Genomic DNA, 26025 nt, shown 5'->3' with positions numbered 1-26025 from the left:
CAAACTGAAACCCTTAGTTTCAATACATTTTATAAATTCTCAACTGATCTGAAACTACTTAGCACAACTGATCTCTTTAAGATCGAATAATACAACGATATATGTTTGTGCTTGTAAGCTCAATGTATAGCCTTTGAATGCTATGAATATATACGCTAAGTGTGAGCTTTTGAAATATTTGAGTATGAATAGAAAGCTTAGTGAGAATTTCAACAAAAATAGCAACTTGGTTCTATGTGTCACTTCTTTTCTCAGGTGCTCTTCACGGCTATTTATAGTCTTTGCTTCCAACGGTAACAATGAATGTGTTTGAATATTTCTATCCCTTTGTTTTCCACATCAATATCCTTCTGACAGTCGTACATTGTAGCATTGCTCATATGCGACGTTCCCACTACATGTTACAATCTGCTTTTGTACAGTTGTCGGTTGATAGTTACATTCCTTAACTGATAGTTTGACACAGCCGATGGAACTAGCTGATAGCTCACAACTGATTGCAGTAAGACTTATCAGTTCCAACTGATCATCCTGTCGACTACACACTTCTGTTAGCTTAGTTCAGTTGCCTTGTCTGTGCACTAATCTTCATTTAGCAACTAGTATATTTTGCATATATTTTGGATCAGTTCAATTCAGTTTTCTTGATCAATTAGTTCAATCTTTAATCGCTCTGTTTGTCAAACTTCCGAAATTAAGTTTCCAACATAGTTGATGTGAGATTTAGAAAAAAATATGAATGGGGTTTATTTTGTACCTTTGGACACTCCGTTCAATTTTCATTAAGCTTATCATGAGACAATGGGGATAACTATACAGTATTTGGTAGGCTTGAAATGCTCAAATAGTTACAAAGATCACCTAAATCATTCCTAAATTGCATATTATCCATACTAAAGAAAGTTATATACTACTTTCAATTCACTAACCAACACAAACAAGCGGACCATACATGTCAAAACGGGCTCGTGGGGCGGGCTAGCCAGCCACCCGCTCCCCTCCGCAACACGTAATTAGGCGAGTGGGTCGGGCCTCTAAATGGCCAACCCAGCCCAACCCACCTTGGGCCGCGAGTTAGGCGGGTCGACCCGCTTATTTTTTTAAAGAAACAAATGCTAAACGGTATTACAGTAAACATAGAAGAAAAATAAACTTCAGTCAAATAGTTTCATAAAATAATTAAAAACATTAAAATAAGAAATTAATAAAGCATATAACATAATTCGTAAAAAGTAAAGTGCTTAAACCAAACATGAAGAAATTAAACAAATACTATAAATTCCATTCTCATTAAACTACATTCAATCTTCATCTTCTACAATAGCTCCCTCACTATTTCTTCATCAAAATTTCAACAACATTGGATCATTCTCGGGATGAAGTTGTTTTGATATTTTCTCATTCATCATCGTCTGCATCTAAAAGACACGAAGTAAGCCAATATATCAATTTAAGAAGAGTTATATATATATAAGTGAAATTACCATAAACATTACAATGCAACCAGTTACACTGCAGATAAGAGCTTGCACTTTTTCAGGAAGGATACAACTTCTATACTTGGTGAGCACATGAGCACCAATGGAAAAATTTGACTATGATACAACTGTAGTTATGGAGATAGACAAAACATCGCAAGGCATCAACGAAAGTGAAGGGTATCGATGCTTATGATTCTTCCAATGCTCCAAAATATATAAATTTTGATAATATACAAATTCAAGCTTTGGCTCATCCAAATAAAGATCTAATTCAGATTTTCCTGTACTTCTAATGGTTTGACTCTCATATGCCATGATTTCATACATAAATTAACTTATGTTAAAGAATTATATATATATATATATATATATAAACAACCAAAAAGTGAATATAAGAAACATAAAAGAAATAAATCATTTTAATATTTGCTTCAAAGATTCTTTTGTCTTTATTTTTAATTTCTCCTCCACTTTGAGAATATGAAATTGTAATAGAAGATGATCTTTGTTGTGAAAAACTTGTCTGATTGTTGTTAGAGTACTGCTCAAAAAGCTTATACAACTTTTTCTTCACAATCAACATCTTCTCTTGGATTTGATAGGATCATAATCAAGTTTCAAATAAAAACTCTTACATAGAAAGCATTATTAGTGGGTTAAGAATAGCCCAAATGCAAGCACCACGCTATTTTGATACCAATACTTATCAAACTTATGTTTCATCCTTTTACACATATCATGTATCACCTCGTATTCATTTGACAAGTTCTCATGTAACAAAACTTTGATCTTCCAAACTTGCATGAAGTACAAATTCGATATTGGTGGTATCATAAAATGGCTCAAGAAATTCACATATTTTTTCTCTTCTTTTTCTCTCTTCAATTGGAAGACAATATTTATAATTATTATAATTCAATTGAAGAGAAGAAAAGGTCTTTTATGTTTGATTGCGCTATCCAACATCAAATATGTTGTTGAATTCCAATGTGTAGGCAAATCCAATCTCAAGCCAATACCACTCAATGTTACCAACTGCTCTCACGCATTCTTCAAATTTTCTCATCCTACCCTCTGATCCTTTCACATACTTGACAGATTCTCTAATTTTATTCAAAGCTACACTAGCTATTTTGAGACATTTTTGGACAATGTGATTCAATATATGAAAAGAACGACGAACATGAAAAAATTCACCATCACACAACAAGCTATCATGCAACAAGAGTCATTCTTTCAAAATGCCTTGCATATTATCATTACATATGCATAATCCAATGTCAAAGAAAAAACTTTTTTTCTCAGTCCGACATTTCTTCAAAGATCCAAACAATTTTGATGTCAATTACCGAATTCCTGAGTGTGGAGCAAGCATATGAGCAAAGCTAAGTATTTTACTATTCAATTTCCAATCAGCATCAACAAAGTGGGCACTCAAGCAAATATATACCTCACTAGTTCATGCACTCCATACATATGGAGTTAAACAAAATCTATTTATATGTTAGCCAAAGTTTGCCTAAGTTTCTCTTTCTCTCTCATGTAGATTCTTGAAATGTCGGAAACAAGAGTATTTCTAAAATACAAAGCACATATGGATTTATATATTTAACCCAAGCTCTAATACCATCATACTCGATAAAAGAAAATGACAAATCATGCTTAATAATGGCAGCAACTAATAACTCACGTGAAATTTTTTTTGATTTTTTTTACCTCATATTCCCATCATGATCAATAATCATTTATCCAACATCATTGAAATTTTACCATTTTGCAATTTTGAAGATGACGCCTTAATGTAGAAGTCCCGTATTGTTTTCCCCCACATTTATATTATTTCTTGCATGCCATACATTAGCCTCTTTGTATATCATCTTGACCAATCTCTTTTTTCGTAAAATAATTTTAGACATCAGAAAATTCTTTAGGTTTTTTTGATGTAGCTTCCTCCTGGCCATGCTTGTTGTTCCAAATTTCCTCATAATCATCTATGTTAATACTTTAGTTTATGGTTGAATCCATAATCATCAAATAATATAGTGAAAAATATTAATAACTTTGTTGGGATCGGTTAGGAGGGTCAAAGTGTTTATAAAGGGGGGTTGAATAAAAACTTGGAAATTTTCTTCTCTTTTAAAATATGAGTCAGCTTGCTGATAAACTGAACTCAAAAATCTTATTGTTAACATCAATCGATTAACTATTTTAAAGTGCAGAAATAAACCAACTGACAGATTGAATACTCAAACAAAAAATAAGGTATTGAACACGAAGATTTTTATGCATATTTGGAGACTTCAAAAACTCCTACATCACCTCTTTTATCACAAAGATACGTTTTCACTAAAAGAATTTGATTGATTACAGTAACTGTAATAACCCACTTCAATTTTGACTTAAACACTTCCAAACTGAAACTCTTAATCTCTAATAACTTATCAGTATTTCAAAATGATTTTCTTACCCAATAACGTAGCACAACTGATCTAAAAATATCAAATATATCCATGTAATGTGCTAGTGTTTATGCTCAAATAATAGCTTGAATGCTATGAATATGACTGTAAAGTGTGAGCTTTTTGTCTGTGCAAATATTGCAACTGATCTTGGATGAGTATCTGAATCTTTCAATTGTTCTCTCTTTCGAAATTCTCAATCAATCTTCTTACCGAACTTCTCAGCTATTTATAGGATTTTCTCCAACGGTAACATAGAATGCAGTTAATTAATACATATCAATTGATTCGTCCTTTATGAGTGTGTCAAAATTCTTCTGACAATAGTACGATGTCGCAGTTTGATGTGCTATCTTCTGTCAGTATTACGACGTTGCAATCTGCTTAGTATGTTTGTCGGTCTAAGCTTGTCAAAATGATGAGGAGTTAGACTATTCGACTGATCAGTTAAACTGACTTGAAGCGTCCATTCAGTTCCAACTGATAATCCATTCAGTTGACTCACTAATTCAGTTATCTTTGTTCACTTCCATTAATCTTAAATTCAGATAATCTTTCGTTTGGATAACTTCAGTTGGAATTCAGTTGTACGGTTTCATTTTAGCTTATCAGTTCTGCAAACTACGATACTTTATTTGTCAAACTCCAAAACCTTTAATTCTAACAATTTTCCTCTTTTTGGTGTTTGACAAAACTTAGACTTCAAGAACTGATGTATCTTAAAGTAGATAACCTTTTATTTGAAATGCATAGATCTGTACAAAATAACAATTGAGATCAATTGAACTATTAAATTGATATAGGATTGCACATCAGTTTTTGGCTTTCTTTTCAGTTGGTCCTTGATCGGTTGGGTGTTCAGTTCTTTTCTTCGATGAAGCACCTTGACCAAACTCTTTTGTCATCACCCGCTCTGTGAGAGAAAAGACAAAATTATAAACGTAGCTGAGAGACTGCATCAACCATCTTGTTCTTGCATTAATTACATTCTCTTAGTCACACTTGTGTGCACAAAGTCAATTCGGTTGATGAGCATATCTTGGGTTTGGAAAAAAGCCGGTTCCGTGACTCTATCCTTCTTCAATTTGTTAATGGCACAAAACAATGCGGCTATGTCTTGTGTGACCCTCATGAGGTCCTTCAACGTGTGGTATTTAATGGAATGAAATCTCAGGGTGTGCATCAATTGAGTGGGTTTGACTTCCGAGACGGTAGACATTATACTGTGCAAACTGGACTGAATAGCTTCGGTCATAATGTCAGTTTCAAGTGGTATTTCAGGAGATAAGGCTTCAGTTATTGCCGGTGCTTTGCCTTTGCCCTTCTCGCTGAAAGTCACCACCTCTAAGGCTTGGGATCCAGTCTCAGTTTGTTCTTCCAAATTCAGAAATAACTTCTTCAACTGCATCCTGTTGTTGATCATAAACTGAAGGATGATGCACATGATCAGTTGAAGTAGATGGTGCTTCGGTTTCAGTTTCTTCAGTTATTACTGTTTCTTGTTGCAACTGAGCTGCTTCAGATCGATGATCAGTTATGAAAACCGACTGAATTTATTCTTCAATTATTTTAATCAAAGCCTCCAAGTCTATTTTTTCTGAGGAGCTTGGTTCTACATCTTGCTCAGCTGGTTGGACAAGTTCGAAATTCAGCTGAATATCAGTGGCAACAGATTTGATCACTTCGTCAACGTTTGGCAGTGATAACTCGGCATCTGTGTGAAGAGTTTTTCCAACTGGTAAAGATCTTTGAGGTGTATCAGAATTGGATGGCTGAATGTTCTTAGGAACAGGACCAGTCACTTTCTGGTGACCTTGTTCAAGAAATGTCTCCTTGACTTGTTCGGCTGAGCTGCTGCTTGCTTATCCTACTCAGCTGATTTTGAACTCCAGTTGGTCTCAACTAGTACAAATAACTGTTGATTCATCTCCAAGAGTTTTACTTTCATTTGAAGGAAGATAAGATCTTAATCCAGTTGCTGAAAAACTGCTCTATCGGCACATGCAGTTGACTAGTTGGATGGTAGTTCATTTTTATCTCGGCATTCACTTCAGTTTGCTTCTTCATCCTCATGATGTCAAAGAAATAAGCTCTTCTCTCTAGAGCTTGAGCGATTGTTATGGCTTTCACTGCTTTCAAAACTGCAGACTCCAAGGCAATATATGTGTAGAACTGATTTCTTCTTCAGGAGCTTCGCAAAGACTACAGTTAATATGCCTTCAATAACATTCAAAAGAAAACGATTTTATTGGAAAACTGCTGTGTTTTTACTTTTAACAACGGTTTTTGTTAAAATCGTTGTGGATTAGCTTGTTTTTTGGACAAATGACAACGGTTTTTGTTAAAAATGTTGTGGATTAGCGTGTTTTTTCGACAAACGACAACCGTTTTAGAAAATCGTTGTGGATTAACGTATTTTTTAGACAACCAACAACGGTTTTAGCTAACTGTTGTTGATTACCGTGTTTTTTTGAGAAAAAACGACAACGGTTTTATGTTTTAGAGAATATTTAGCGACGATTTAATAAACGATCATCACTCATAGCGATGGTTTTACCAAAACCGTCGCAAATTGTCTATAAATATTTGCGTTTTCGGTCCAATTTCCTCCACACCGCTTCACATCTACAATAAATTTTTCTCTCTTAGAGGCTTTTAGTTTCGATTTAAGGTAAGTTTTTTCGCTTCAATTCTTAATAAATTTCTAAGTGTTAGTTAAGATCATGAATATTGTTAGCTTAGTCAGATTATAAGTTTTTTTGGTAGATTTATTAAATTATAAAAGTAATATTTTTATTTTACTGAAAAAATTAACGACGGATTATGTATAAACCCGTCGCTAATTTTAGAGACGGTATGTTAGGATCGGTTAACGTATCAAAAGTGTTTAGAAGGGGGGTTGAATAAACACTCACAATAAAAATTGATCTCTTCAAATTTTGAGTTCAGTTTGGTGACAAACTGATTCTCGGAATCTTGTTGATCAATATCAATCAGTTAAACTGAATCAGTTGCGGAAGGTAACTGACTAAAAGATAGAATACAAAAAATAAAATGCGCAAGGGTTGTTTCTGGATGTTCGGAGATTTCAATTACCCCTACGTCACCCCTTCCATCACAAGGATAGGATATTCACTAAAAGACTTTGATCAAATACAAGAATTGTACTGACCCACTTCAGCTTGGACTTAACACTGCCAAAAGCTGAAACTCTTAGTATAACAGAATGTTAGTGCTTAACTGATCTTAGCACTATCGAATTTCAATGATTATTACAACTTTCTTGTAAGCTCAAATTGTAGCCTTAACTGCTACGAATAAATCAAGTAAGAGGTGAGCTGAGATTTTGACAGAGTGACAGCAAGCTTTTTGAATAGTATTCACTTCGTTGTTTTTCAGCTGCTCTTCTGTCATATTTATATGCTTCTTTTCCAACGGTAACTTGAGATAAATTTGAATCTATGTATCCGTTGATTTCCACTTCATTATTCTTTGGACTTTGTTTGCGGCGTCTTAATTGCTTTAGCCGGAATGCGTTGTTCTAGGTAGTCTTGGTTGTGGTGCGGCGTTTCATATTCAGTTGTAATATGTTATGTCTCTTTGTCGGTTGAAAGTTCTTTCCCGAGACATCTTCAGCGGAGAGATACTTAACTTTAAGGCATTCGGCTGGATGTATTAACTGATCAGTTTTCCACTGATCAGTCATTCGATTTCAGTTATTAAGTCCAGTTGCTGAGTTCAGTTGGTTCGTATTTTCAGTTGGTTGATCAGTTTGTCAAACTCCAGAATTTAGTTTCCAACAATTTCCCCCTTTATGGTGTTTGACAAAATTAAGTAACTGAACTCTTTGTAGATAAGAGATTGATCAACTGAATTTCACGATTGATTGGACTCTTTGTAGATAAAATAAGAAACTGATCAACTGAATCAGTAACTTGATGAGTACAATGAAGACTGCTACTGAAACTAGAATTTCTTCTGTTGTTCTAGCATTCCATTGATTTCTTCCCCCTTTTTGTCAAACAGCTCCATCTTCTCAGATAATTTTCGAACATCAGTTGACAGAATTTTGACATTTGCTGAGATACTTGAGACAGCAGTTTGTAAACAGGTCTGCAGCAATTCCATTTTATTAGAAACAGAAGTTTCTAATCGTTGAACTTGTTGACCAACTATATCCTGAGTTGTAAATAGGCTTTGAGCTAGACCTTTCTTCATCTCATCTACAGTTTTGGTGAGAGAATCCATGTTTGCTTGAATTGCTTTCAGTTTTGCAGAGTTATATTCAATTGAAGAATCCAATTTGACAGTGTGGGATAATTGTGTAGATTGAATCTTCTTGATGTCAGTGATTATCTGCTGCATATTGTGCTGCATATTTTGGATCTCTTCAAGAACAAGATCCATTTCTGTAGATTGAGAAGGAGGTGACTGATGAGGGAATTCCGGTCCCTTTGTGGTTTGATCAAATATAACCAACTCTTGGTTAGTTGCTACTGTTTTAGCAACATTCTGAACTGAAGTGATTGTTGCAGCAATGTCTTCTGGAACTTGAGGCGGAGAAAGTGGATGTTGATCAGCAGATGAGCTGCCTGGAGGAACAATAGAGTCTGATGAAGTCAAAATTGGTGTCTCCAGTGGATGATCTTGGGGATCAATTTGCACATTAGTTGGAATAATCTGTTCAGCAGAAGGATCTGGCTGAACTGGTGCTTCTGAAGAGATAGGCACCTCTGGATTGATTTGATCAACGGAATGATCAACATTATCAGAAATGGGTTCACTCAATTGGGATTCTTGCACCACTATCTGAATAATTTCATCAATGTTTGCGAAAGATAATTCTGCTTCAGTGTACATTTGATGTTCACCAGTTGGTGATTGAGACACATCCTGAATTGGCTTTTCAGTTGGAATAATAGCCTGTTCTGAGGATGACTCTTTCTGCTTTGAGGGAGGTTCTTCAACTATTTCCTTTTCATCATCGTCTGAATCTCCTTGATGGAGGACTAACTCTTGATCCATTTCCCAAAACTTTATCTGAGATTGATAAACATAAAAATTGTACATTAATTAAATGTTTTATAATATAAATATATAGTTTTTGTTTTATTAAATTTTTAAATATTATATGTTTTATAATAAATTGTATAAAATATAAGTTGTTGTGTAATTACAAGTTTTTACTATTTTTTACAGGTTCGATAAAACAAGAATAAACTTGGCATTGCAAATGGGATTAAGATGATTCTTGGACCTGTAGAAAGTTGATGTTAATATCTACAATATTGGTGTCAAGCATGAGATAAAAATCCTCTCACAATTGGGATCAAATTAAGCAACAAATAAAGTTACCAAAGGAGTGACAGTTTTACCATGCTCTAGTATTTTGACCATATCTCTCAAATTACTTGGTCAAATGATTTGAAAAAAATACCACAACTAGACAACTCAATTATCCACATGTTTCTTTTTATGTGAAGAAGCAAATTCCAAGAAGAAGATTTTCAAAAGTGATGTGTAATATAATATAATATCTTGGAACACCAATGAAGACTTTTGTGTAAAAAAATAATATTTTATTTGTGGTTGTCTCCCCAAATTTGACTATAAATAGGGGTGCATTGTAATGTATTGAGATATCCCTCATTCTATGAACAAACATTTGAGTTCATAATATTTCTCTCTATATTTTTCTTTTATTTCTTCATTTAAATATAATTAGCATGTTAATTTCATATTCAAAGTTTTACACTTTGAATAATGAATAGCTAACTTCCTAAAGTTGAGATGAAAAGGTGAAACTCTTGGCATGATAATAAGGTTACTAAAAGGTAAGAATCTATGTTTTATATTATTTAATCATTATTTATTGTTTATGTTATATTTATTTCTTTAAACATTTTTATACCCTACTTATAAGTGAGAGTTTTGATTTATTGTTGCTATATGTTACACTAAATTCTTGGAACCATTTAAATATTAGTTTGGTGTTACCAACCATTTAAAGTGGATGCCTTGATTTATTATATATGAATATATTATAATATTAAATTCTTGGAACCATTTAAATGTTTGTTGGTTTTACCAACCATTTAAAGTGGATGCCTTGATTTATTATATGTAAATATATCATAATATTAATTTCTTGGTATCATTTAAATGTTAGTTTGGTTTTACCAACCATTTAAAGTGGGAACCTTGATTCAGTGTTTACAAATTTATATAGCACAATAAGTACTTGACCACATTTATAAGTTTTGGTATATATTATATACTTATAAGATAATAATATATAACATAATATAAATATGATTATTTAATATATTGGAACCATTTTATTAAGTGGATTTCAATAATGTTCGTTAATGTTAACTTTATTAAAATACCAAGAGTGGATCCTTTAATCTCAACTACTTAAATTAAAATTTGAACAATTAAAATTTACCCATTAAAGATTCAAACAATTAAAATTAAAAAGAAACAAAAACAAAACAAAACAAAAAGACATTGTAGTGGACTTGTAATTACCTTAGCTTCCCTGTGGATACGATATTCGGACTCACCGAATTATACTACTTGTGGACAACCTGCTCTTGGGAGTGCAACAATCAAAGTCGCAACAGAGATAGCAATCCCATCAGAACGGTGTCTAGCTGAGTGATCACCGCATGATCAGCATAGGCAATAGGATTTGTTAGAACGTAGTTAGCCTTCAGTTTGTCAATAATTTGTGTTAACTTCTTTGCTCTCATCTGATCAAACAAATATGTTTGTCTCTCCATAGCTTGGGCAATGGTGGCAGCTTTGACTATCTTGAGGACAGAAGCTTCCATCTTGATGAATTTGTTCAGTTGAGATTGCTTTCTTAGTTGCTTGGCAAAAATCTGTGTACGATAGGTTGTCCAAGCATCATAGAGTTGAAGTTTTGATGCTGCAAAATCAGTAACCTCGTCCCAAACAAGGTCAATGTGGGTTTGAATGGGATTGGATGGCCTTGGTTCTTCAGTCAATTTTCCCTTGCCTTTGTCAGAACTGAAGATGTGTGGAATTTCCAGACCAGTTCGTGTAGTATCCACCCGTTCTATAATACTAATGCCCTTGGGTCGGGCAGGTGCCAGAGGAGTGGGACGAGTAATATTAATCAGAGGGGCTTTCATCCTAACTGTTTCTTTCTTTGCACCAATTGATCTTTCTGGTGGGATGATCTTCAGAGGAACTGCTTCAATTGGCTGCTGAGCATCTGAAGATATTGGCTTGTCAGTAGGAATAGATTCCTCTGTAGTTATTGGTTTAATCCTCTGGGTTCTCGGTTTCTTGGTGATCTTTGGGGAAGGAGTTTTCTCTGGATCGGATTCTTCCACAATTAATTTTCTTTTTGCTGACTTCAGTTGAGCCAATGTCTTGGCCTTTTTTACTGATTTAGGAGCCGCTTGTTGAATCCCAATCTCTTGTTTTATCTTTACAAACTGATCAGGAGAGATGTCCAATTTTGTCTTGGGTGGCTTAGTATTCTTCGCATTAAAGACTTTGAATTTTGATGATTTTTCTGTATTATCTTCCACTAACCCCTTCACTTTCAGCAGATAGCTCAGTTGCACTGCAAAACCTTTGGACTGTTTGGATGATACAAACATATTCTTTAAAGTATTGAATATAAGATGCTTCCAGTTGAATTTATGTTCAGCCATAATGATAGAAATAACTTGAAATTTTTCCAAAGTAAGTGCAGCAAAAGATCCAGCTTTCGCCAAAATCCCTTTGGCGACTATATCAGCAAGTAACTGAACTTCGTGCTTCAGTTCTTTCTTTGGGTCGGAAACATAGATTTTCCGTCCTTCAGCAGAAAGTGAGATTTGCATCTTTTCAATGTCAGATGCCTTAACATCAGATAAGTGTGCTAGTCCATCAGATGGTAAAGAAAAGATTTCTCCAAAGGAATCTTCGGAAATGGTCAGCAGCTGACCATTGATAGTAAAAGCGATGTTTCCATCAGAATTGATCGTACCGTTAGAGTAGATTTCCTGAAGTTCTTTTGGGTAGATCTCTTGTGATGATTGTCCCAAGAATGTCCTTAACCCAGCAATTTCGAGTTTTTGAAAAACGTTCTTGACATTAGTGTCGCCAAAAGATAGAATTGATCCAAAGTTGATAGCCATTGCATTCAGCATGTAAGCGGGAATTTGATTCGCCATTTTGATAGATAAAATTATCTGCAATTTGTAAACGAGAGCTCTGGAATTAGTATTCTCTTAGAAACTGATTGTACGCGTAAGAAGAAAAACTGAATTGAAGCGGGCTTAGTACAGTTGTTCGTGACTGTTTAAATTCAGGACACGTGTCAGTCCATTAAAAATTTGAGTAAAAATATGTGTACGTGTGCTATAAGCGTGTGTACAATTTAAATTGTTCAAATGCTTCCACGTTTTCAAAATAGGATTCATCATTAGATAGTAGACAGTCACGTCACTTGATTTGGAATATAATTCGTTTTAATCAGTTAACTTATATGAGAAGATTACTGAAATTCCCAACTGAAAGATCAGTTGAAAGACTGTGTCCTTTCAGTTTGAGAACTTACTAACATTGGTCTTCTCAGTTAACCTCTTAAAACCATTATTCCCTCTTAATTAGTGCATAAGATAATTAAAGCGAGTAAATTCAAATATTAGAAAGATTATCGGTCTGCTGAAATGTTGACGACTCTTCAGCTTCCTTGATATTCTGCTATAAATAGACATAACCTAGTTAGTTTTAGTTATATTGGTGAAAAATATTCAAAACTAAAGAATTGCAGATGCGAGTAGCTCGAGTGCTTCGCCATTTTCTCTGGAAGCTAGGAAGACTGCCATAGAAGACGAAGTCTTCTATCAGAGTCTTCCCTACTAAGAAAGGTTACAGGAGCTAGAGTTCCTGTATAATTCTGGAGAGGCTACTACTCCCAAGCTGATGGCAGAGTTGAGAGAAGTGCGGGAGCACTTGAACATAGCTGTGTGGATGGACGTCTTCAAGGAAGGTCATATCTATCAGCTGATGCTTCAAAAGGAACTGGAGCTCCTTAATCGCATAGCTTCTTCTCACAGCTTTTGCAAAACATCTTCCTCAGCTTTATCTGTTTGGTTGAGAATGTGGATAGATGATATAGAGGAAAAATATGAAAATGTAATTCAGGCAAATATTTATTGTTGAATGAAGTATTTATTTTGTCTTATCTTTGTTTTTCTTTTTCCTGCAAATAATAAATTATGATCATAAACAAATGAACTGATGAAAGACTAACTGATATAAGTTGATTAAGAATTGAAATCAGTTAATTGTTGAGTTGTAAATGGTAGAATGATATCAGTTGACAATGAACAACTGATAGTTAAGAGGCCTCGGTAAATGAGAAAAACGCTTCGGTTGACTAGAGTCTCATCAGTTTCTTTATCATTCAAATTTTATCTGTCTATAAATAAGATGATAGAATGTGAGACAACAACAGTTCCAAATGTCGGATTCAAGTGACTCTGATGCATGCAGCAGTACACACGTTCATGTTACTGAACAATCGAATCCACGTTTAGAAGAGATGAAGAGAAGGATGGAGGAATATGTTTTCAAAAAGGTGATGTCAACATGGTTTAAGATTCATGAGTTGCAGAGAGTGAGTGGAAGTGATGCAATTCCTACTTTTGCTCAGGAAGCAACAGCAAGAAAGTATCTTGAATGTTTTGAAGTTAGGCATGTTACAAATTTGATTGAGGACAAATGTTTGTTGGAGGCGATGTTATGGAAGGAGTGGCATGTGGTTGATAAGATTTCCAAAACTAGGGCATTTTCTAGAATTCGAATTTATGAGATGAATGATTGGGTTAGGGATTGGCTAGATACAGTTGGTTCTATGATTTCTGCTTTAAACTGGGAACGGTGGTATTCTTAATGAATTATTATTTTCAATTTGTTGTGTTCTTATTTTTATGCAGATAATTCTATTAGTGAAAGCAACATTAGTAATAATTTTAAGACAAATCAATTAAACCAAGAATATTGCGAAAGTAAGAAAACTTAGTCTCGGGTAATGGTTTGGTAAAGATGTCGGCTGCTTGTTGTTCAGTTGATATATACTCCAGTCTAATGTCCTTCTTCAAAGCATGATCTCTGATGAAGTGGTGTCTGACATCTATATGCTTTGTCCTTGAGTGGAGAACTGGATTATAAGTGATGGCAATTGTACTCGTGTTGTCACAAAATATGGGCGAATTATTTATAATTACTCCATAATCTTTCAGTTGTTGCTGGATCCAGATCAGTTGTGCACAGCAACTACCAACAACAAGGTATTCTGCTTCAGTTGTTGAGGTAGCTATAGATGTCTGCTTCTTGCTGAACCAAGAGATCAGTCTGTCTCCTAGAAACTGACAAGATCCACTTGTACTTTTTCGATCAACCTTACATCCTGCATAATCTGCATCTGAATATCCAACTAAATTGAAAGTAGAGTCTTTAGAATACCATAACCCAATATTTTGTGTGCCCTTAAGATATCTCAAAATTCTTTTAGCAGCTGAGAAATGTGATTGCTTAGGATTTGCTTGAAATCTAGCACACATACACACAACAAATACAATATCAGGGCGACTGACAGTTAGGTATAATAATGACCCAATTAAACCTCGGTATAGTGTCGCCTCAACTGATATTCCCCCTTGATCAGTGTCCAATTTAACTGATGAGCTCATGGGAGTATTTGCGGCTGAACATGTTTCCATGCCAAATTTCTTCAGCAGCTCCTTTGTATATTTAGTCTGAGTAATGAATATGCCAGTTTCCAGTTGCTTCACTTGCAGTCCAAGGAAGAATGTCAGTTCACCCATCATGCTCATTTCGAACTTTTCCTGCATTAACTTAGCAAATTTCTTGCATAATTTGGGGTTAGTTGACCCAAATATGATATCATCAACATAAATTGAACTAATAAAATGTGATTATTCTTAGTAAATTTGAATAAGGTCTTATCAACTGATCCAACAGAAAAATCATGATCAGTTAGAAATTTTGAAAGAGTTTCGTACCAAGCTCTAGGAGCTTGTTTAAGACCATATAATGCTTTGTTCAAATGATATACATGATCAGGAAAGATGTGATTTACAAAACCTGGGGGTTGTTCAACATATACTTCCTCTTGCAATTTGCCATTTAGGAATGCACTTTTTACGTCCATCTGAAAGACTTTGAAATTCTTGTATGATGCATAGGCAAGAAACATTCTGATTGCTTCCAGTCTTGCAACTGGAGCATATGTCTCATCATAGTCAATTCCTTCTTCTTGTCTGTATCCTTGTGCTACTAATCTTGCTTTGTTGCGTTCAACCGAACCATCTTCGTTCAGTTTGTTCCTGAAAACCCATTTTGTACCTATGACAGTTTTTGAAATTGGTCTTGGAACTAAGTTCCAGACATTGTTATGAGTAAACTGATTTAGCTCTTCTTGCATTGCATTTACCCAGTTAGGATCAGCAAGAGCTTCATCAGTTTTCTTTGGTTCTATTTGTGAAACAAAAGCTGAATAGATAAATAGATTTAGCATTTGATTGCGAGTTCTTACTGGATCAGATGGATTTCCTATTACCAATTCAGGTGGGTTTGATTTTCTCCATCTATACTTAGTATTTGTTGTATCAGCAATTTCTTCAGCTGGTAACTGAATATCATCAGTTTGCTCTATCAACTGATCATTAGGAATGGCTTCTGGTTCAGTTGATTGATCTGACACTTCTGGTTCGGGTGTTTGAAGAGTGTTTTGATTAATATGATTGTCTTCTTCATTATCATCCTCCAAACAGATATATCTCAGTCGATCAACTAGCTCAACTTGATCAGTTGGCTTATTAGTTAGTTCAGTTTCATCGAAGTCAACATGAGCAGATTCTTCAACATTTAGGGTTTTCTTGTTAAAGACTCTGTAAGCTATACTAACTGATGAAGATACAAGAAATATTCCCTCTGCCGATTTAGCATCAAATGCTTTTAAATAATTTTTACCATTATCAAGGATAAAACATCTGCAGGCGAATATTTTGAAATAAGTAATTATATTTTTTCTTCCATGCCAGATCTCATATGGTGTTTTCATATGATTCTTATTAATCATTGATCTGTTCTGAGTATAACACGCAGAGTTTACTGCCTCTGCCCAAAACCTTTGAGAAATACTAGAATCAGTAAGCATTGTTCTAGCAGCTTCTTTAAGGGTCCGATTTCTTCTCTCAGCTACACCATTTTGCTGAGGAGTTCTGGCTGCTGAGAGCTCATGCTTAATTCCAGCATTCTCTAGAAAATTTGAAAGAGTTTGATTGATGAATTCGGTTCCTCGATCTGATCTGATTCGATCAATTCCAACTGATTTTTCATTTAAAAGTCTTTTGAAGAGCTTTATCAGTTGTGAAGCAGTTTGGTCTTTTGATTTGAGAAAGATAACCCAAGTAAATCTTGAAAAATCATCAACAATCACCAAGGTGTATTTCATTCCCCCTAAACTCATGACTGGTATAGGACCAAAGAGATCGATGTGCAATAGTTCTAAGCATCGGGATGAAGATTTACAGCCCTTGTTTTTAAAAGACGATTTTACTTGTTTTTCAAACTGACATGCTAGCAAAGTTTTTCTTTTGAAAATTCTATTTTGGGCAAATCAGTTACAAGTTCATGTTTACTCTGATAGGCAATGGATTTAAAATTTAGGTGACTTAGTCTCTTGTGCCACAACCAGTTTTTAGATGATTTGGAAGCAATAAAAGAAACTGGTGCATTAGTTTGATCATTCCAACTGACTTTATATGTGTTTCCATAACGTTTGCCAGTTAGTATGATTTCATCAGTTGAAGTTTTAACTGAGCATGAGTTTTTGTCAAAATGTACTGAAAATCCACTGTTGCATAATTGACCGATGCTGATCAACTTATACTTCAGGTTTTCTACTAGTAGAGCATCTTTAAAAGTAAAATTACCATGGATAAGCTTACCCTTACCCACAGTTCTACCTTTAGAATTGTCCCCGAAACTGATATTTGGACCACTGTATTTGATCAGTTGAGATAGCACATTTGCATCTCCTGTCATATGTCGCGAGCAACCACTGTCCAAATACCATATTGAGTTCTTGTTTGTACCTGTTACCTGCAGTCACACACATAATATAATTTGGTACCCATATCTATTTGGGTCCTGAACTGATTAGTCTCTTAGGAACCCATACCTGAATTAGTCTAACAGACTTTCCAGTAGCTGTATTCCAAATGGTTTTTCTCGGCTTTTGTGTGCTTGTGTAGTGTATGGATGATACAATATGAGTTTTAGCTTTATTCAACCGATTGTTCAGTCTATATCTCTTCTGAACTGGCTTGCAGTTATAGTAATTGGAATAGTCATTCGAATAGTTTTTGTAAAAGCTTTTTGGTGACTGACTACATGAATCAGTTACTACTTTTGGGCTATAACCAATACCATATCTTTTGCCCTTGTTCATACTTTCAGTTGGCTTTTCAACCAGTTTACTTGGCTCTGATTGTTCTTGTACCATAACTGATTTGACAAAGTGAATGTATTTTCCTTTTCTCATATTCAGTTTTGGTTGAGTATCATTGGTTGACATTTCATCTTGGTTACAGAACCCCAAACCAGTTTTATCAGTTACTGATTTTTGGGAATTCTGTATATCAGTCAATGCAATAGATGATTTGTTCAACGACTGAATAAGCTCAGTCTATTTTGTGTTCTCAAGCATCAACTTCTTTATTAATGATTGATTTTTATTTCTTTCTGCTTTTAGCTCAGCAATTTCCCTTTTTAGACTCAACCCTTCAACTGATTATACTAAAATCAAATACCTGTTGGCTAGATGACTCTTCTGCTGCATCATTAGCCATCAAGCACTTTACTTCTTCATCATCACTAGAACTGCATGAGCTTTCTGGTTCCGACTCTTCACTGTCAGTTTATGCCCATTTTGATTTGTTTTCTTCTGCTAAGAGTACTTCATGTTTCTTTCTGAAGAACTTTTTATCTTCTTTGGGTCTTCTTTTGTGTTCATATGATTTCTTTCTTCTATCAGTTGAGCCTTGAACATCCTTCTTAGGTTTAGGACAATCGGCAATAAAGTGGCCTGATTTGCCACAGTTGTAGCATGCATTTGATTCATCCTTGGCGTTGTTTCTTTGATATGGTTTCTCGAAGTTCCCTTGATTCTTTCTCATGAACCTTCCAAATTTTTTGATAAACAATGACATAGCATCATTACTCAACTGATCAGCAGATTTTTCAACTGAACTGATTTGTTCAGTTCTGACAGCGGCTAGAGCAGTTGTGGCTACAGAAGTAGACGGTTTTTCTTTTCTGGTCTGCAGCTCAAATTCATAGGCTTTTAAATCAGCAAATAGATCATGGAGTTCGATTTGGTTCAGATCTTTGGACTTCCTCATTGCCATGGTCTTGACATCCCATTCTTTGGGAAGACCTCTTATTACCTTCAATGCAATCTCTTTGTTGGTATACACTTTTCCAAGTGCATTTAGCTCATTGATGATACTACTTACTTTTTCATCATACTCGTGCATCGATTCTCCTGCTTTCATTTTGATGTTATCAAACTTTTGCACAGCAACAGAAAGTTTATTTTCTTTGGTTTGATCATTTCCTTCACACAGCTGGATTAGCTTTTCCTAGATTTCTTTGGCTGTTTTACACATCTTTATTTTGCTGAAAGTTACTTTGTCCAGCGTTTTGTACAGAATATCTTTAGCCACATTGTCAAGATTTGCTATTCTTTTGTCTTCAATTGTCCATTCATCTCTGGGCTTTTCTATTCTTTGTGGTGCCCCTTCTGTGATGGCAATTGCTGTATTTGCTTTTAGAATCTTCATGGGTCCATCAGTTATGACATACCACATGTCATCATCTTGTGCTGCTAAATGAGCTTGCATTCTAATTTTCCAATCATCGAATTCTTCTCTGGAGAACATAGGAATTTTGTTGAATGAAGTCATGCTAGCAAGTTTATATATCAAAAGTATTCAAGAACAAGATTCACCGGCTCTGATACCACTTGTTAGGATCGGTTAACGTATCAAAAGTGTTTAGAAGGGGGGGTTGAATAAACACTCACAATAAAAATTGATCTTTTCAAATTTTGAGTTCAGTTTGGTGACAAACTGATTCTCGGAATCTTGTTGATCAATATCAATCAGTTAAACTGAATCAGTTGCGGAAGGTAACTAACTGAAAGATAGAATACAAAAATAAAATGCGCAAAGGTTGTTTCTGGATGTTCGGAGATTTCAATTACTCCTACGTCACCCCTTCTATCACAAGGATAGGATATTGACTAAAAGAATTTGATCAAATACAAGAATTGTACTAACCCACTTCAGCTTGGACTTAACACTGCCAAAAGCTGAAACTCTTAGTATAATAGAATGTTCTCAGTGCTTAACTGATCTTAGCACTATCGAATTTCAATGATTATTAAAACTTGCTTGTAAGCTCAAATTGTAGCCTTAACTGCTAAGAATAAATCAAGTAAGAGGTGAGCTGAGATTTTGACAGAGTGACAGCAAGCTTTTTGAATAGTATTCACTTCGTTGTTTTTCAACTGCTCTTCTGTCATATTTATATGCTTCTTTTCCAACGTTAACTTGAGATAAATTTGAATCTATGTATCCGTTGATTTCAACTTCATTATTCTTTGGATTTTGTTTGCGGCGTCTTAATTGCTTTAGCCGGAATGCGTTGTTCTAGGTAGTCTTGGTTGTGGTGCGGCGTTTCATATTCAGTTGTAATCTGTTATGTCTCTTTGTCGGTTGAAAGTTCTTTCCCGAGACATCTTCAGCGGATAGATACTTAACTTTAAGGCATTCGGCTAGATGTATTAACTGATCGGTTTCCAACTGATCAGTCATTCGATTTCAGTTATTAAGTCCAGTTGCTGAGTTCAGTTGGTTCGTATTTTCAGTTGGTTGATCAGTTTGTCAAACTCCAGAATTTAGTTTCCAACACGGTATATCATAGACCGTCGCTAATTGATTTTTGAAAAATCATCGCAATATGATAGCTACGACAAAGGTTTAAAAATGTTGTCGTTGAACGTGCTTTCAACAACATTATCAGTTACAACTGTTGTCGTTTAGCGTTTTTGTTGTAGTGCCAGTTCATAATTGTGCCCTTCATGATCGCAGTCAGTACTTGAAATTTCTCCAGCGTAAGAGTAGCAAAAGAACCTCGCTAGAATTCCTTTGGAAACTATTTCAGCTAGCAACTAAATATCTAGTTTCAGTTCCTTCTTGGGGTCGGAGACTTTGATTTCTTGCCATCAGCTGAAATCATAGTCTGCATTTCTTCGATATCAGCTATATTGACTTCCGAGAAGTGGGACATACCCTCAGTTGATAGTTGGAAAAGATTGTTGAAGAACTCTTCATCTATAATCAAGGATTAGTTGTTGACGGTTATAGTGATTTTTCCGTCATCGGAGACTATGTTGCTTGCATAAAGTGCTTGAATATCTTTTGGATAAATAACTTGAGTTGCCATTCCCAAGAATTTCTTCGAACCTGTAGCTTCTATCTTCAAAAATACGCTTCGAACAGATTCATCTGAAACAGATATAACAGAGTCAGAATCAATTGTCATAGCATTAAGAAGAAAGGTTGGGGTTTGGCTTGCCATTTGTGTAGATTTTTCTGCAAAGTATATTGCACTAAGTGTTTGAGTATTTGAAAAATGAATAAAGCAAACTGAGGAAAGGCGGAACGAATATATGTGTTTCTGACTGTTCAAATTTTTTGACATTTGTAAGTCCAATGGTCAAACCGTAAAAATAGCATTTACTTCAACCGTAAATTTAGAATGTAAATCGATTGAACAATTTGTATCCGAATTTCTATTGATATTCATTTTATGGTATAATTAATGAATTAATCTTAAAAGTCATAAAACTTGTTATGGAATCTTAACTAAATCGATAATCATTTAAATTATATGATAAGATCAGTTTAATCGAGAACTCATTGATCAGTTAGTAAAAGAGTCAGTTCAGTTCAAGACTAACTGATAATTGTCTTATCAGTTACCTAATCATAATTCAATGTTCCCCATAAATTAAGCATTAGGATAAATCAATAAGCCCAAAAATATTTCTAAAGTAAGAAAACTTAGTATCTGGTTGTAGAACCCGTAAATTAGACTACGTATAAGCCATGCATAATTCTAGTATTTAAATTAAAATGATTTTATTGCATGAGTATCTAAATTCTCTTCTTTAAATTTAATTATTTCATGCAGTAGTTTAATTGTTACCATTTTTCCGTTAGATAAGTGGGGCCGGACTGGAGTTGGAGTTTTGAGATAAAATTCAATATTAAGAAAACATTTCTAGAATTTATTTAAGTTAAATAATAAGTTAATTTAATGTAAAAGGATGTTTTAGGAATTATCTAAGTGAGTTAAATATTTAGTCATGCATGCAAGATAGGGGTATTCCTTAATTAAATTATTAATTCACTAAAATATTAAATGGGTGAATAAAACTCTAAAGAATTAAAATACAAGATTTAAGAAATATTTTCCTCCCATTTTAACTGTAAGGCCCGAGAATTTTATCCTATTAATCTGAAATGATTTGGGGATAATTGATATGATTATAGACGGAAAGGATCGGACCGGGTAAGACGAGATAATGCATGAAAATGTGCGAGGAACAGTAGCCCTCGCGCATATGCGCGGCACAGATGCGTGCATATGCGCGACGTGGGCAGAGGACCTCGCGCATATGCGCGAAGTGAGTCGCGCATATGCGCGAGCCTGTACAAGCGAAGTCCAGAGGACCTCGCGCATATGCGCGGAGATGAGTCGCGCATAAGCGCGAGCTGCCGAGAAGCTTATCCACGAGACCAGTAGGTCTCGCGCATATGCACGAGAGCGCGAGACGTGCAGTAGGCACACCGAGCCACTTGGCTTATTGCATGTAGGAGATGTGTATATATATATATATATATATATACACCTTGCAATTCTTCAGAACAAGGAAACAAAAGGAAAGAATGGTATAGAAAAGGTTTCTGAGAAAGAAAGAAAATCCTTACGCCTTTTGTGAGAAATCCGCCCGTCCGATTCTGAATTCGACTTCGGTATTGAGTTCCTATCGACGTAGGATACAACTGGACATTGAGTATTGACAGGCTTTGAGTTCGAGACTTCGACAGAGTCAGAGTATCAGAAAGAAAAGTATAAATTAATGTTGAGTTGGGATTGCAAAACTCGAGTGAGGTTTGACTCGAGTCTCCCTAAATCACATACTTTAGTTTATTGCATTCATACTTGTAATTGATGAGATTGATTTGTATGGTCTATTGATTCATAGACATTGTATGTATTGAGTCATTGGCTGATTCGCCTAGTCATTGGCTGATTCGCCTAGTTAGTGGCTGATTCGTCTAGTCATTGGCTGATTCGCCTATCTTTGACTGATTCGTCAATTCTGCGGACGATTCGCCCAGACACTGGATATGTGAATTATATCGATGCCGTTTAGGGATTGATTCATTCCTATCGACTGAGATTCGGTATATTTATCATTATTCAGACACCAGGATCCCTAGATTAGAATGGAGTCGAGTCTGAGACGACGCGTCAGTTGAGTCGAGTTTGAGACGACGCGTCGGTTGAGTTGAGTCTGATACGACAGGTTGATTTACAGTGTTTATATCATTCATGTCTGGTGAATTGCTACAGGATAATGATATCTTTATTATGCTTTTATATATGTTTTTATATGTTTGCATGTTTACATTGTTTATACTTGGATTTATTCTCACCGGAGTTATCCGGCTGTTGTCTAGTTTTGTATGTGTGCATGACAACAGGTAGGGGCTGGATCAGGGTCAAGAAGAGGATGAAAGAAGACAGTTAGCGTGGAGATCCGGACTTAGGAGTATATCTGTTATATCACCTGAGATGTAGTGAAGAAACAGTAGTTATTATGATTTATGGTTGTGCAGGACTTGTACTTAGATCTGAATAGTGATCTTGTAAATGAGATAAGACTTATTTCATATGTTGCGTACTCTCGTATTTTAAAAAAAAATTTAGACCCTTATTATTTTAATTGAATAATTATTCCCAGAAAGTGATTAAGAATTGAATTAAGTTCGGGTCCCCACAACAGGTGGTATCAGAGCGATAGATCCTTTAGACTGAGATAGAAGCTAGTGAACGGGGTAGATTGAGTTTTCCTTCTTTGCTTGTGATTGCTAGCATGCTTTACTGCTTTATATAATACATGTTACTTGACTTATCTGATTTGATTGTGTAATATGTATTATTGGGAACGAATTTGAACCGATTCTCGATCAGCAGTAAGATGATCGGAGGAGGGAACTGAAGTGAAACAGGTTTATTGGATTGGGGTACTAATCCATTTGATTATCAGATATGCCTCCTCGAAGAATACAAGAACAGGGTAGCACATCGAATCCTCCAATGGATGTGACAGCAACTCCGATGGAAACGTTATTGAAAAGGTTTCACTCATTCAAACCACCGACTCTGAAGGGTACTGAGACATCAGTTGAATGTGAGAGTTGGTTAGATAACATTGAGATGTTGTTTGATTCATTGGATTACATTGATGAGCGCCGAATTAAATTGATTGGGCACCAGTTGCTTGATGTTGCAAAGAACTGGTGTATTACGATGAAGAGGGCCTTGGAGCATCGAGGTACGACTATTACTTGGGATGTATTTAAAACTGAGTTTTATCAAAGATTTTTCCCAGTGTCGTACAGGAAAGACAAGGGGGCGGAGTTTGCCAATTTGAGACAGGGTTAGCTAAACATTGAAGAATATGTGACCAAGTTCTCTACCTTGTTGAAGTTTGCTCCACATGTGGCTGGAAATGACGAATCCGTTGCTGATCAGTTCATCAATGGCCTGAATCCCGATATATTTATATTGGTGAACACATGGCGACCGAATAACTTTGCTGATGCCATGAATAGAGCAAAAGGCGCTGAAGCGGGCCTGATAAGGCAGAGAAGAGCTGCAGATGTTCCTCCCGCACCGAGACCACAGCAACCATCTCCCCGATTCGAGAGTGATAGTAGCCAGTGGTGGAAAGAAAGATTTTCTGAAGGCTAGAGGAAAGCAGTTTAAGAAGTCTAGCGACAGTTCTTCTAGCTCCAGTGGTTCCAAACAGAGTTATACCGGAGCTTACTGCGGAAATTGTGGAGGGAGACATTCCACTGAGCAATGCCAAGGAGTACTTGGTAGTTGCCACTTCTGCAAACAACAGGGACATTTTGCCAGAGTGTCTCCATAGAAGGGTTCTCAAAGATCCCAGGGAGCCGAATCATCTGGATCAGCGGCACAGTGGAGTAGACGATCAGCTGCTGTTCATTCATTTCAGCCAGCACCATCTCAGTCACAGCAGAGGCCAAGAGGAAGTCAAACAGTTGGCCAGCCTCCTAGACAGCAGGCCAGAGTATTTGCTTTGACTGAGGAGCAGGCTCAAGAAGCACCAGATGATGATGTTGCAGGTAACTGTTCTTGATGTAGTTATCCTGCTTTTGTATTGATGAATACGGATGCTTCCCATACGTTTATCTTTGAACGATTTGCATTGAGTCATGCATTACCTGTTGAGTTTTTATCTACTGTAGTATATCTCTTTACTGGTTGGGGAGAGTTTTTATAGCAGTGAATTCTGTAAAATATCGTATACTACAATAGGATGAGAATGAGATTGAGTTAGATCGTCTGGTAGCTGGTATTGTACTATTGTTGTCTTATTTTGGGACTACATTACTGATATTGATATGCTGACCAAGTACAGAGCTACCCTAGATTAGTTCTAGAAGATGGTGAGAATTGGACCTGAGATGGCCAAAGGATGAATATTGTACGATAAGGATTCTAGATTGAGAATTCCTTTGATAATCCGTACTATCTATGATTTGATTATTACAGAAAGGAGCAGAGAGACTCCTTATGTATTCAGTTGATTTACTGAAGTTGAGTTATCCTTGGCTGATTTACCAATGATATGAAAGTTATAGATGTTTTTTTTCCCCGATGAGACTTCAGATCTGATTTCAGTCAGAGAGATTGATTTTAGCCTTGATTTAATATTAGAAACTGTTGAATTGGTGAATCCTGATTGAGACAGATTGCATTCAGGGTATGTTATATCTGAAGATGATGTATCTATTGATTTTAGCAGAATTAAACCGTAATTAGTTGGCCGAGATGGATATCAGTGTTAGATATTAGTGGTTTTATGAGTTAGCAGATCAGTACCGATGAGTGATGTTTTGAATCTGATTGAATATTGCTGTTATTCTGAATCCGTGTTCGAATCAGATAGTAGATAGTGGGGGAATTTATATTGTACAGTCCGACCCAGAGCTGATTTTGAAATATAAGCAGCTCAGAAAGTTGATCAGAATGTACAGAACTAGATAGCGAGGGTTATAGCAAGACATCGATCCGAGTATCAGGTTCGTGACAATGTTCTGTATGTAAATAATTGTATTGTTGTGACAAATGTTTCGGAGTTGAAACGATAGATACTATCAGAAGCGCACAACATTCGATTCAGTATTCATCTTGGTGACAAGAAAATGTATAATGATTTGAAAAAAAAGTTTTGGTGAAAATAAATGAAAGCTGATATTGCTAAATTTTTAGCCAAATGTCTGAATTGCCAACAGGTGAAGGCTGAGAGAAAGAAACCCGGAGGATTGTTACAGAGTTTGTCCATTCCTGAATGGAAATGGGATCACATTTCCATGGATTTTGTGACGCAGTTACCATGTTCCTCTAGAGGTTGCGATGCGATTTGGGTTGTGATTGACAGATTGACCAAATCTGCATGCTTTATTCCGTACAAGATGACGTAAAGACATGACCAGATGGCTGAGATTTATGTCAGAGAGGTAGTCAGACTGCATAGAGTGCCGAAGTCGATTGTAGCAGACCATGATCCTCGGTTTACATCGTACTTCTGGCAGAATTTACAGCAGATTTTGGATACGAAGTTATATTTTAGTACTGCA

At 35.6% G+C, this 26025-nt stretch overlaps 1 long non-coding RNA gene across 1 annotated transcript; it reads right to left on the bottom strand.

Annotated features, from left to right (window-relative positions):
• Positions 1–1252: 1252 nt before the first annotated feature.
• LOC142556049 (uncharacterized) lies at positions 1253–20531 on the bottom strand. The gene is made up of 3 exons (XR_012822512.1): positions 20194–20531; positions 1497–1554; positions 1253–1418 (listed from the first exon to the last, which is right to left on the bottom strand). It is a non-coding gene; the product is annotated as an uncharacterized LOC142556049 (long non-coding RNA).
• Between the last annotated feature and the right edge of the window lie 5494 nt (positions 20532–26025).

The sequence above is a fragment of the Primulina tabacum genome, chromosome 9 (assembly GCF_025594145.1).
Source record: "Primulina tabacum isolate GXHZ01 chromosome 9, ASM2559414v2, whole genome shotgun sequence".
Taxonomy (NCBI): domain Eukaryota; kingdom Viridiplantae; phylum Streptophyta; class Magnoliopsida; order Lamiales; family Gesneriaceae; genus Primulina; species Primulina tabacum.
The sequence above is the reverse complement of the archived record's forward strand: the minus strand, read 5'-3'. Positions and strand labels throughout refer to the sequence as shown.